The sequence below is a fragment of the Vanacampus margaritifer genome, chromosome 12 (genome assembly GCF_051991255.1).
Source record: "Vanacampus margaritifer isolate UIUO_Vmar chromosome 12, RoL_Vmar_1.0, whole genome shotgun sequence".
In the NCBI taxonomy this organism is placed as follows: Eukaryota; Metazoa; Chordata; class Actinopteri; order Syngnathiformes; family Syngnathidae; genus Vanacampus; species Vanacampus margaritifer.
In genome coordinates this window covers 20,577,916-20,591,114 of record NC_135443.1, presented here as the reverse complement: position 1 = coordinate 20,591,114, position 13,199 = coordinate 20,577,916, and the positions used below count along the sequence as shown (strand labels likewise).

At 39.6% G+C, this 13,199-nt stretch overlaps 2 protein-coding genes across 5 annotated transcripts in view; one reads left to right on the top strand and one right to left on the bottom strand.

The window, feature by feature from the left end:
* cdh11 (cadherin 11, type 2, OB-cadherin (osteoblast)) overlaps positions 1 to 7,975 on the bottom strand; it is an 88,083-nt gene extending 80,108 nt beyond the window's left edge. For 2 of the 4 annotated variants that reach the window (XM_077581765.1, XM_077581764.1), the window contains exons 1-2: positions 7,700 to 7,975; positions 3,352 to 3,651 (exon numbers count right to left, since the gene is read on the bottom strand). The gene's annotated coding sequence lies outside the window, so the exon portion shown is untranslated. The remainder of the gene's footprint in view (positions 1 to 3,351; positions 3,652 to 7,699) is intronic. The other 2 variants (XM_077581762.1, XM_077581761.1) reach the window with 1 other exon arrangement.
* LOC144061374 (uncharacterized) overlaps positions 1 to 13,199 on the top strand; it is a 75,153-nt gene that overhangs the window by 50,744 nt on the left and 11,210 nt on the right. The gene's annotated exons all lie outside the window — the stretch shown is intronic.

Genomic DNA, 13,199 nt, shown 5'->3' with positions numbered 1-13,199 from the left:
TGTCCCTGTGGAAAGGTCACACACACACACACACACACACACGCACACACACACACACGAACATGCACACATTGCACTTGGAGGACCTAACCAGCACGGACACATTCGTATGGAAGAAAGTGTTACATCAGCACAATGAAACAGCTGTAATTAACATAATCATATTAGTTATGCTAATAGGGTGCGTGTGTGTTTGAGTATGTGTGTGTATGTATGTGCGTGAACACAGAAGCCATTAGCTTATTGATTGGGAACAAATCAAGTGTGATTTTGATTTATTTATTTATTTTAGATCATGACATCATCATCATCACAGTGAGAAATTATCAGACGTCTTAAAGGGAATTCGAGTAGGAGACATCTGTGAATGACATACACGCATACACACACACACACACACACACACACACACACGCACACGCACACACACACGCACACACACACACACACACACACACACACACACACACACACACATTCTGTTAATTATTATCCAGAATCATGAGACACAAACGACTCATTAAATCTCTCCTTGACCCGCCGCACCGCAAATTTTTGATTTTGCCGTCTTTTCCCGCTTAACTCCGACGCAAAGGAGAGAAGATCCTTTCAGCTGTGAATTATTAATTAGCATTCAAGCTAGCCTCCGAATTCTCTCTGACCCACATCGGGAAGAGAAGAGAAGAAGAAGAGGAGTGGCTGTTTTGTTTTTCTGCCTGAAATGTAAATGAGAAGCTTCATTCAGGTAGAAGAAAAAAGTATGAGGTATGTGTGAAGTATTATGGAAAAGTGTTTTTTTTTTTTTAAATAGTTGAGTCTCTGGCCACCCATTAAGTGTGGTTGGCTTTGTTAAATTAGCCAGTGGTGGCTTTGAGCAAGCACCATTTATTTACAGTCTGGACAAGGCAGCGTGATAGTCTGCTACTCTCGAGGGAGTCTCAGATTCTCAGGATCTACTACACTAGTTGACAAAGTGTAATTGGATTGCTTAGTGATGAAGTGTTGCCTCCATGAGTGAAAATACAACACGGCAACACTGACTAACCCTAACTTTGTCTTAACGTCCCTACACCGCCCCAGGTCGTCATGGTAACATAAGCCGTACTCTGCAATTGCACAAGACAGAATTGCCCCTTCAAAACTGTGCTTCAAGCAGAGTGTGACGAGTGGATGTTAAGTGTGACTTAAGAATGTCCCAGACATGTGGAAATTGTTTTAAATTGTAAAAAAAATAAAATAAATGTGTGCCTGCATTAAAAGTGTCTGGAAAACCAGTAATTATTTTTTTTCCACCGCCACATAATAGTCTGTGTGACTGCTGTCATGAGATCTTGCCAAGCACCTGACTGTCACGGAAAACAAATTACTCCGGATTACACACATGCATGCAAACATGCTATCTATTGGTTTTGCATCAAACACACACACACACACACACACATTTGTGCCGTGATCAATACATCTCCCTATCGGGGGTAATCAATTCCCATTCTAATCCGCTCGATGAGGCCGTCAACGCCGCTCCCCGATCATCAAGAGTTGAATCGAAGACATCGCTCGTTAATCCCGAATTAGCACCGATCCCGTCCGCGCCGGGCAATGAGAGTCTCCAACAACAAACGTGCTGTAATTGAAACGGACCACATGTTGATAAGATAGTAATGTCTTTAGCTCATTCAAACTTAAAAAACTATAAATACGTTTTTTAATACTTTGTCCTTCATCCCCAAAACATATTTATAATTTTTTTTAATGTTTTGTTTTTAAAGCTAGAGCATACAGAAGGTTTTGATACAGCTTCTGGGGTTGCTTAAAAACGGCCAGCAGGTGGCATCAGAGTATAAGAGATCAGACAGGGCCATGTTGCAACAAGCTCTTTTTTCCAGTGTTTTCAACAGGTTTGTGAATAATGATGAAACTTAGCTATATTCTAATGCTAATTGCTGCAAAACGGAAATAGACAAATATCCTTTTTTTTTCCTGATGAAAGAAAATACTCTACTCTCTCTTTTGGTAGGTCCGATGTTTTTATAGCAATAGAACAGAATATTCTGTAGACCTTGCAAAATCAGTTAAAAAACAGAAAAACAGACGGGAGTGAAGGGGGTTGCTGCAGTGGAAATGGCTGGGAGTAAAATTAAACTTGGTGAAGTGGCATGTGGCTCATTATCCAGGGTTAGTCTTGTATGATCGGTTCCAAATAAATGTCAAAAATTGTTTAGTGAAGAACTGAAAGTTGTAAACTAGTGTTAGTCTGAAACATTTGCTATAATCTGCATTTGCTTTGTACAATTTCTCCTTTTCTTGCCACCATAATTCAGAAAGGTGAAGCAGCATGTGGCTCATTACCCAGGATTATTCTTTTACACTCCATTCTAAGTAACTGTCAACAATTTTGTTTGTAATAATGTGGTGGTTCAAGTTCAAGTGTATCTTCTCCCCTCCCTCTTTTTGTTTTTATTACAGTAATACAGAAATATTGTGTTGTAAAAAACAACATTTAATTAGTGAAGCAGCATGTGGTTGTTCATTGTCCAAGGTCATTTTCATACCCTCTGTTCCAAGTAACTGTCAACAATTGTATGTACTGTATTTGTTTAAGACCCGGGGTCTTTTTCACAAAGCAGGTTTAGTGAGAACTCTGGGTCAAGAAAGCCTTAAACGTGGGAAACTCTGCGTTTTTCAATTCAGAAAGGGAGGTAATTGAAACCAAAGAAAGTTTAGTGTAGTGGCAACGCTAGGTGAAACAACTCTGCGTTTATATAACTACCTAAAATCTGCTGTCCAGAATCAAAAACGCTTAGTTTCCTATGTCAGGGCATGTCAGTCCTGTTCAGGGTTAGTCTCTGTGTTTGTTGAACATGCTTTGTGAAATGGACCCCTGGTTTGTATTTCCTCTCAGTCTAAATAACAGCAACAGAAAATGTATACTGCCTTCGGTGGCTTGTACAATTTCTCCCCCACATCAAATAATCATGTCTGTCTTTGGACTTGGTGTAGCAGCATGTGGTGCTTGGTCAATAGTTGTTTTCGTACCCTCCGTTCCAAGTTAATGTCAGCAATTGTTTGTTTTCAAGAGGCGGCTGAAGTGTGACAGCAGCAGAAACTACAGTATGCATGCTGCATTTCATGTTGTTACCATTTCTGCCCAGAACATATTAAAACTTGTAAATCAAGGTACCACTGCATTAGAAAAAGCGCACACTGACTTGACTTTCATTTTTCTGCTTTGTTCCGGCAAGGGGGGGTTACAGAGTGCGGATCAGAACCGCACAAACTGTACATCAGACTGAAGGCAGGAAGCGGGTCACCCATCAGATACAAAGAGTTTACAGACGCTGACGTACCCACCCCTTGTGATGCGTAGCAGATGTTTGGCTTCTGTTGGGTGGCGAGTTGTCTAACAAACTTGTCGATGTGCCAAGGCGGGAGCAGCAGGACGACTTGAAGGGACCGGTCGTCCCCTTTGATGTGGGAAATTCTGTTTCAGTGGCGCTAATTGATGTCAGATGATGCCGCATAGGCGTCTTGGTGTTGCAGTAGCAGTGGTTATTTGACAGGGGGCGCATTTGTTGACTCAAGAAGATTTTTGCAGCATTCGAGGAAGGTCGGAAGTCGGATTTTTCGCAGTAGGCTTTTCCCAGTTCCGACCTGAAAGCGTTCAAGGCAAAAGTAAACAAACAAAATGGCGGATAGTGATAAATAGTTTTTTTTTGTTTTGGACCTCAAAACACATTTTGACCTCCAGTGAACTTGACATCTCTAAATTTTGCTTCATTTATGTATTTATCTTTTTTTCATAAGCATTCTATACAGTTCAGTAGTTCACCATATAATTTCATGCAGGGACATAGCAGCATACTGTTACACAGACTCTAAAAACAGTTGGGCCAAAAATAACCCAAGTATGGGTCAAAAATGGACCGATCCTCTACTTGGGTTGATTTGATCCAACTTTGAGTCAAGAAATAGGTCTTTCAGCGTAAAACAACTCATAAATATTGGTCAGATCCTTTACTTGGGTTAAAAAATTGGGTTATTTTGTATAAAACAACCCAGAAAGTTGGATCAAGTTGACCCTTAAAGTGGACTGGTCCATTTTTTATCCATAATTTGGTTAACTTTGACCCAAATGTATTTAGAGTGCGTGTTGTGTTATGTGAAGTTATGTTGAATATTAATGAATAAAGAAAGCTATCTAGTTTTACACTCCGAGTTCAACGGAGCGTTCCCATACACACTTCCTGGTTTGAAGGCGGAAAAGTCTGACTTTCCGCTTTCCTCGAATGCAGCATAAATTCATTGCAGAATTTTTGCCCTGAGTAAAATGGCCGCAATAGAAGATGGTGCAACATGCCCAAATAAGGCAAGCTGTTAAAGCAGACTATGGAATAATTTCACTCACTTCAAAAAGTCATTACAATGCCACACAAGCTTTTGAAATAAGATTAGTATCTCTGCCATGTTGTCATGGTGACAAATTTTCACTTACTTAATCAAGACTATGTCATCATTGTGATGCGACACTGACTTCACTTAGTGAAATTAGTGGTCCTGAAGTGGACCAACCCAAGAAATCCCTCATTTAGTCTTCTTCCGCAGTACCAGAAGCTCTTAAAGCACCAGTAATAACAGTTTTAAAAAACTAAACAGAGCCAAATGTTAGTATCTCGTTGACCCTAAATCGCCTCCTTTAGTGATGGACCAGCCAATTTTAGACCATGATCCGCTTCATTGAATTGCACTTAAAACAAAGCTATGGAACTGTTTGACCTTAAAATAACGAGATGTTGGATTTGCTTAAATATATGAGATTATAATGTGGTTGCTGACTCAGGGTACATACTGGTGAACTACACAAACATTAAATTCCAAATAAAATTTTGCGGAGGCTGTAACTGGTTAAATGATTTAGGTTATTAATAAAAGTAACACAAAATAATCACTTGAGTGTTACACAAACATTGATATCAGCAAAGATGAGATATTTATTATTATTATTTATTATATTTTCATAATTTTAATTCAATAATTGTATATATAAATTAAAATGGTTCTGAATTGTCTTAAAGAACAATAAGTCAGTCTTTCATAAATGTAAGAAAATACTTTTAAATTCATGTAAACAATACATTTCAAGAAAAAAGTCAGATACAAAAAAAATGGCCAGTAAAATTTTATTTTCTTATGAATTTATGGGGAAAAGAGATATTAAAATAATCGATTTATGGTTTTGTGAATAAATATCAGGGTCGAAAAGGAAAATCTATTCAAAATTTATTTTTAAATTTTTTAAACCCAGCCTGACATCAAAATCACTTTGATGCTAGTAGCATGAAGATGTATATCCATTATATTTGATTACAAAATACAGGGATCTACAAAGTTGGTTGACCAGACTGGACACAAGTTGTTAGCAATGACGTTTGAGCTCACACGATATTTATGTCTAAACATTGTAACAACACAGATGCGTTCTGTTATCATTCATTTTCACTTCTTTGTGAGTAGCAAACACCTGAATGGACATTTTAGTCCGAGCAGACAATGAAATCACTGTTGCGTACCTCTGAGAGAGGAGGGGCAACAAAAAGGATTTGAGGTCAGAAGACACACTAATTACACACACTTGACATTCAATCTACCCGAGACGGCAGATTATGGTTATAATCCCGTCATCGGCATCATCAACGCGGGATGTTATTACACTTTTACATGGGATGTCCTGAGAGAGATTCAAAGCAAAGTCCGATGGATGACTTGATGAGATGTGATAGACCCAAATATTTGTGTGCAAGAAGTTTGTCAGAAGTCTTGAAAGCCAGTTACGATGGCAAACTGTTTCCTCATTATTGTAAGAACACATTCATGTTGCTTGAATGACCTAAAATTGACTTTTCATAACTTTATGGACAATTAAAGCTAATGCTGACAATGCTGTGCATCCAACAATACTGCTGCTCTCTTTAGTTTAGGGTTCACTTTTCTTTTATAGTGGAAAGTCTACCACCAAGTACAGCAAGTGTATCAAAGCGTGTACGTATAGCATCGCAGAAACAAGCAGCAAGTTAACGCCAAACCGGTCAAAAAATCTGAGTGGAGCAAAACAAAACATCACAGGGACAAAATGGTAGCAGTGTAACACCCCACAACCCACTGCCACTATGCCCCCCTTTCTCATCCCCAGTCAGTCAGTCTGGTAGGTAACAGAAGCCACTCACAGGTCGACATACTTATCCAGACAGACTAGACTTGTGTGAGATTGAATTGTCTGTCCCAGGGGAGAGAGCAACTAGCTCTCCATCTACCGAGAGCGGCCCTCGGGGAAAGATGAGGAGAGGTAGGGTGGAGGGTCACAAGAGGGGGGAGATGGAAGACAAAAAAAAGAGAGCTAAGGGCATTCACCGCCTCAGCCGCCGCTGCAGCGAAGCCCGACAGCTCCCTCTGTTGCTACTCGCGGAATGACGCCTACTTTTTCATTCATCTTCTTCTGCTACTCCTTAGCAGCTGGCGCTTGATGAAATATAAATACCACGATTACAGTGTTGTAAATTAATTTATTACCCCCTGACCCCCCCGTGAGAACCTCAAGAGCTTCACTAGCGCTCTTTCAACTTGTTCCAAACGTGTCGGAGAATCTTTGAAAGATTCCAAAGAGTCCCTCGCAAAGGCCCTCTAAGAGCATTGGGGGCTGTCTAATTACTAGAATACTGAATTCATTACTAAATCAATAGGTAGATATTACAGTGACACTGAACTAGTCATTGTGCTGCAACCATGGAACCATGCCTGGTGATCATCAAAGATTAACTCTTTGAATGTTCAAAGAATAAAGAGGATCAAAGAACTAACAAACATTGTTTCCTCCAAACCTTGTCCTTGTGCAGGTTTGAATGACTTCAATGCAACAAGATGATTCTGCATTGTTGCAGAAAGAAATAAACAGGCTGGTAGAAGTCAACACCCTGCAGTTTCCTCTGAGCTCCTCCTTTGGATGTCAGGAAAATTAATTATCAGACTAAAACCCCATTAAAAAAGAGAAATCTTTAAAGTGGCCACTGGAGTGATGAAATATATGGCGATTGCTTTGGAACTTTCACAAGTAAAGAGATGCAATCAAGCCTTATCCACATCACAAGGGAAAGGGCAGCAAATGGTTGGTGACGAAATAAAACAAAAATGGAACCACATTGTAAGACAAGTACAGTAATTACAAACTGCCTTTACTTTTTAGATTTAGATGGAAACCCAAACCACAATTGCAGCCCACAATCAGAGTATTGCTTGGAAGAGAAGAAGAGCAGCCCGTCAAATAATATCTCTCTTCGTTTTTCTTCTTTATTCTAACAGTTCTTGCATCAGGTAGAACCTAAACGAACCAAGCCAAGCAGTTTCTATTGGTCTATAAAGGCACCGGCTTGGGAAAATAAAAAGTTGCGGGTCGCAGTCACGCGCAAACGCACGCTGGGTGTCAGTATGTACAGCAAATGTTAAAACAATTAAAACAAAATAAACAATAATTGCACAATTACACTCCGCGTGTCTTCTAATGCGTAAACGCGTGCGTCAAACGGTACGTGCGTGCGCATATTTGCTCGTTTTGCGCCACAGCTTGCACCCAAACAGGCACCGGGGAGCATTTCAACGAGAAGAGCCTCTCATGTGCGGCAGGAGGAGAAAAATCGAGCGCTTCTCTTACCTCTGCCAGTCCGCGCGCGTCCCGAGCAAGGAAAAAAAATCCTTCCACAGCCAAGAAATAAAACATCCGCAGCTTGGGGGTCCAGTCCAGTTCGCAGCAATCCCCCCTGTTTGTTTAGTTTTTTATCCAAAGAATGATTGATAGGGAAGAAAGGGGTTTTTTTTTGGTGGTCTCAGTGAAAGAGTAGGCTGGATGTCACTGCGACCGGAGCATCCTTCTCGCTCTCCACCTCTTGCGATGTGTGGAGCCGCTCTGAGTCCGTCCGTCCTCCCTCAGCAAACCTCAGACGAGATGTGAGAGGGAAAGAGAAAGGAGGGAGGGAGAGACGGATGGAGAGAGAGTGAGAGAGGAGGGGGGGGGGGGCAGTAACCACAGTAGAGCTCTCTTTCTCTCATTCTCAGTGCATTTATGCATTGTAATTTTACACAGGGTTCCCCCCACTTAAAACCTATCAAATTATTCATAGTTATAGTATGTTCAAATATATTTATTTATATGCATTCCTAAACTTTTGATTGTTCCATCCAGGAGTGGGGGGATGCAACAGTTGCTGCTTTCCATCGATTGGTCGCGACCTGAGCCAATCGTCGCAGAGTGGCCCTCCCACTCTGCGACCCCAGCGAGATACCCTTCCGACCAAGGGAGGTGATAGGCTGACAATTTCAAATGTCTCCAGGCAATGAAGAGAGTTAGAAAAGGGGACACATGACACTGTTTGACTGCCTTTATATATATATATATATATATATATATATATATATATATATATATATATATATATATATATATATATATATAATTATATATGTATATATAGCATGGCGTGCCGTGAGTTGGCGGTGCCGTGAGTTGATGGTCTGTCTCATGTTTATTTTTTTAAGTACCGGTGCTACAAACCCAATTCCCAAAAAGTTGGGACACTATACACATTGTGAATAAAAACTGAATGCAAATATGGGGAAGTTTTAAAATTTTGTTAAAAATAGAACATAGATGACAGGTGAAAAGTTTAAACTGTGAAAATGTATCATTTTAAGGGGAAAATATGTTGATTGTAAATTTCATGGTGCCAACAAATCTCAGAAAAGTTGGGACACGTAGCAATAAGAGGCTGGAAAAGTCAATTGCAAAACAGCTGGAAGACCAGTTACCACTAATGAGGTCCATTGGCAACTTGATTGGAGTATAAAAAGAGCTTCTCTACCCATCTTCGCTTCTGAGAGGCACTGTCACTCAGAAGCGAAGATGGGTAGAGAATCACCAATTCTTCCAATATTGCGCAGAAAGATAGTGGAGAAATATCAGAAAGGTGTTTACCAGCGAAAAATTGCAAAAAGGCTGAAGTAATCATCATCAACAGTGCATAACATCATTCAAAGACTCAGAGAATCCGGAACAATCTCTGTGTAAAAGGGTCAAGGCCGAAAAATCATACTGGATGCCCATGATCTTCGGACCCTTAAACGGCACTGCACTGCAAACAGGAATGCTTACTATAAGGGAAATTACAAAAAGGGCTAAGCAAGACTTCCAAAAAACATTGTGGGTGAACATAATTCATCGTGCCAGCCGCCGTTGCCAGATGAAACTCTACAGTACAAAGAAGAAGCCATTTTTACGTTTGCAGACTGTTGTAAGAAGAAGAGAGGATGCCTCACAGTGGTGACAATGGCCTTGTCCCAACTTTTTGAGATTTGGTGACACCATGGAATTTAAAATCAACATAGTTTTCCCTTAAAATGATACATTTTCTCAGTTTAAACTTTTGACCTGTTCTCTATGTTCTATACTGAATAAAATATAAAAAAATTGGCACTTCCATATAATTGCATTCAGTTTTCATTCACAATTTGTATAGTGTCCCAACTTTTTGGGGAATTGGGTTTGTACATTTTTTTTGATACCGAGCCGTTTTTGTGCCAAAACATCAAGGTACGGTACTGGTACCGGTATTGCATGCAACACTACAGCTCCTCCAAAAAATGTCTCAAGAAGCCATTTCCGAAAAGACACAGGAATTGGCTATTTTTGTTTGAAGTAGCAATTTTAGGCAAATTTCCAGCATGTTCCTAAAAGACAGACTCATCCTACAGATTTTTCCAAAAACAACCAAATTTGTCCTTTTGTTATCGAATTTAGACCAACATAGATACTGTAGATGATGCTAATTTGTAAAAGCATTTTGAGTTTGTCACTGCATGTGGCCGGAGCAAGGCAGAAATGTTGTTGTCATAAGTAAATTAATTGAAAAATCGGAAGCACCCAAACCCCAAAAGATAACAGCTACTTGCTAGAGCATAGGTTACCTTAACAAGTGATACAGTTGCTGGCTAAAAACACTCAAGTAATGTTAAAATGGTACCGAATTATATACTAGAATATACTATACACTTTTTGTGTACTGTGACGGTCACACGCTGGCTGAATTACCTACCTCAATCTCTCCTTAATGCAAATTTACAGAGACACCTCCAAAAAAGCAACCACATTATGCAGAATAACAAAAAAAAGAATGAAAAGTTTTTCTCTATCTATTCTGCAGATCACTTGTGAATCAAAATGTTAAGAATGTAATTTATTTATCGGACTGCCTTTTTTAAAAAAAAAAATATATATATATATATATCGAGCAACAGTGAGAGCAACAATGTGTTGTAGTAATCATAGCAATAGATAGTTAATAATAAATGGGGGAGGAAACATTGCCATAATGACATTCAGCAAGACTTTATTAGTTTGGAGGCCGAATGACATAATTAGATTAAAATAAAGGGCATGTTGTCAAATATAATTACGGGGTCTCTTTTAACCAACGGCGGCCATTTTTCTTTCATTTTTCTTAAGTGTGAGATGCAGGCCAATTCGAAACTGCTTCACTACAGTCTTGTCAGACTGGCTTCCTGTTTATTGCATTCATTTCTGCTAAAGTCAAACCTATCACATGCATTACATATCAATTTCATTGAATGTTGTTCGTAATTACCTAATGTATTAGAGATCTTCACAAATACATAACAAATCGTTGTTTCAAACCAAAATGGCAGGATTTGTGATGAGCATGGTCACAAATTAAACTTGTAAGTTGTAAGGTACCAAAAACTCTGGAGAAAAAAAAGTAAAGAGACATTCAGATCTGGGCTTCGCGGACAACACCACCATTTTTTGTCTGGACTGACAGTCTGACCAGTCACTAAACATTTACAACTTCTCGCTGCAGCTGCACATATTTCACATTCCCGATTTAAGTTGATCACAAACATCTTGCCTTGTCTCTAACAACACCATTTCTTGCGTAATTAACCGGCAACGATGCATGTATCCCTTACGAAAGGCACTTGCTACATGTGTGTGTCAGCGCAACATGGCAACATACCCCCAAAAGACTTGTAAATTATTAGCATCCAGCACCTCTGTGTCTTGTTGACATGAAATTCAGTATGCAGGATGCAAAAAAAAAACAAAAAACCTCAAAGAACCAATGCTGTCAAACATAAGGTAGCTGGCTATTTTGGTTTGAAGGTTCTGTTTTTCAGGGAGTTGGTTTAGTTGCAGAGTTCATACCTGAAGTCCTCCTTCTATGGAATTACAACCAAATTTAAACCATGTATGAGTCAATATCAACATAAACAAAAACAAAAAAGTATCAACATAAGGCACCTTTGAGACTATAGAGCGCCTCGTTGCGGCATAGAAATTCTCAAAATGACCTGGTGGGATATATTCCAGTTACCGGAGGCTTTGAGTGCTCAGTGGGAGAGGGGTCGTCTCCCATCGGTGAGGTTGTGGGTTCGGTCCTCAACCCTGGTGACCATGTTGATGTGTCTTTGAGCAAGACACTGAACCACGATTTCCTTCCAATGGACCAGGCAGCGCCCTGCGTGGCAGCAGTCGGTCGTTAGTGTGTAAATGTGTGTGAATGGGTGAATGTGAGGCATTGTAAAGCGCTTTGGGTACCATATGGTGTAGTTAAAGCGCTATATAAAAAGCAGTCCATTTACCGTATATTTTCAAACATGGACTGTTTGTTTAAGAAAGATGCTAAATGAGGCAGCATCCATTTTCCCACGAAAGGGTTCTAGCCGAAATCACCAAGTTAAATTTTATACCTTTTTTAGACCATTATGAGAAAAATTTTTGACCAACTTCAATCATAGCAAGCTGGTGCTTTCTGGCTTTCACGTGTGACTCAAAGGCATTCACGCTCAAAGTCCCCAACTTTATTTTTTTGCATACTTTGCCACAAGCCGAGTGCCTATCACCTACTACTACCTCTCAAACAGCTGGGAAACTTGGTACTTTCAAGCCAATTCTTGTTAAACTGACATTTACCCATTTTACAGAAACATGTTGTTAACACTATTCTGACTAACTGCATAAACTCGGTGGAAACGAAAACTTGAAAGGTACGATACGCGGTAGTGGACACACTGAGCCACTTAATTGTATTGCTACATTCACACCAAAAGTGAAGGGAGCGTTTCGCCTCGCTTTACTCACTAGCGTTTCATTGCCAGAGTGTACACGGGCGTTTCATTTGCGCACACTGAAGAAAGGGGCCTTTCTTTGCTTCACTTATCGCAGCCACTTCTACTATGGCAAAACTTCTCCCAGAAAAAAAAAAAAGTTTCAACATTGCAATAAAGTGTCCGACACCGCTCTATAATGTTATTGATAATGCAGATAAGGTAATTCAGGGTTCTATGTTAAGCCTTTTCGGGTGGTGGCCATGCCAGAACCAGCACTGGCCCTGTATATTGATAGCCTTGGGCCGATAGCTCACATCAGAATTTGGTTAATTTAACATTTTTCAAATCAATACTATTCATCGTCTCCACATGCGTGTATTTTTATTTTTTTATTTACTTTACAAAAGATTCACCAATCTCGAGTGTTGAAAATCGCTTTCTTTCTTTGATGATGCAATGTCAATGATTGAACAAACATTCCGTTTCTGAAGATGACATCAACACAGCATATCACCGGAACTCGTCACTTCATCATCACAAACACAACACCACTTGGCAAAACAAAATAGATAGCTGTAATAAGAGAAAAAAAAATAAGAGAATAAATAATGTAATGATTCCTAATAAGAGATAAAGTAATTCACAATTAGTAAAACTAAAAGATTGTGTATTATACATTAAAGTGTTGATTTCATCACATTTAATGATCAAATTTCTTGGGCCATTTATATTTTTACCGGTGTCCAGACACCCTGTACAATACACAATAAAATAAATTTTAAAAACTAAATACATAAATAAAATAAAAGTAAAATATCTAGTGGCTATTGTGAGTATGGTTGTTCGTCTCTGTGTGCCCTGCGATTGGCTGGCAAACAGTTCAGGGTGCACGCCGCCTACTGCCCGAAGCCAGCTGGGATAGGCTCCAGCGCCCCCCGCGACCCTTGTGAGGAAAAACGGTTAAGAAAATGGATGGATGGATATCTAGTGGCCATAAAATTCACATTCAAAATATGTTTTTGTACAAGTTTTTT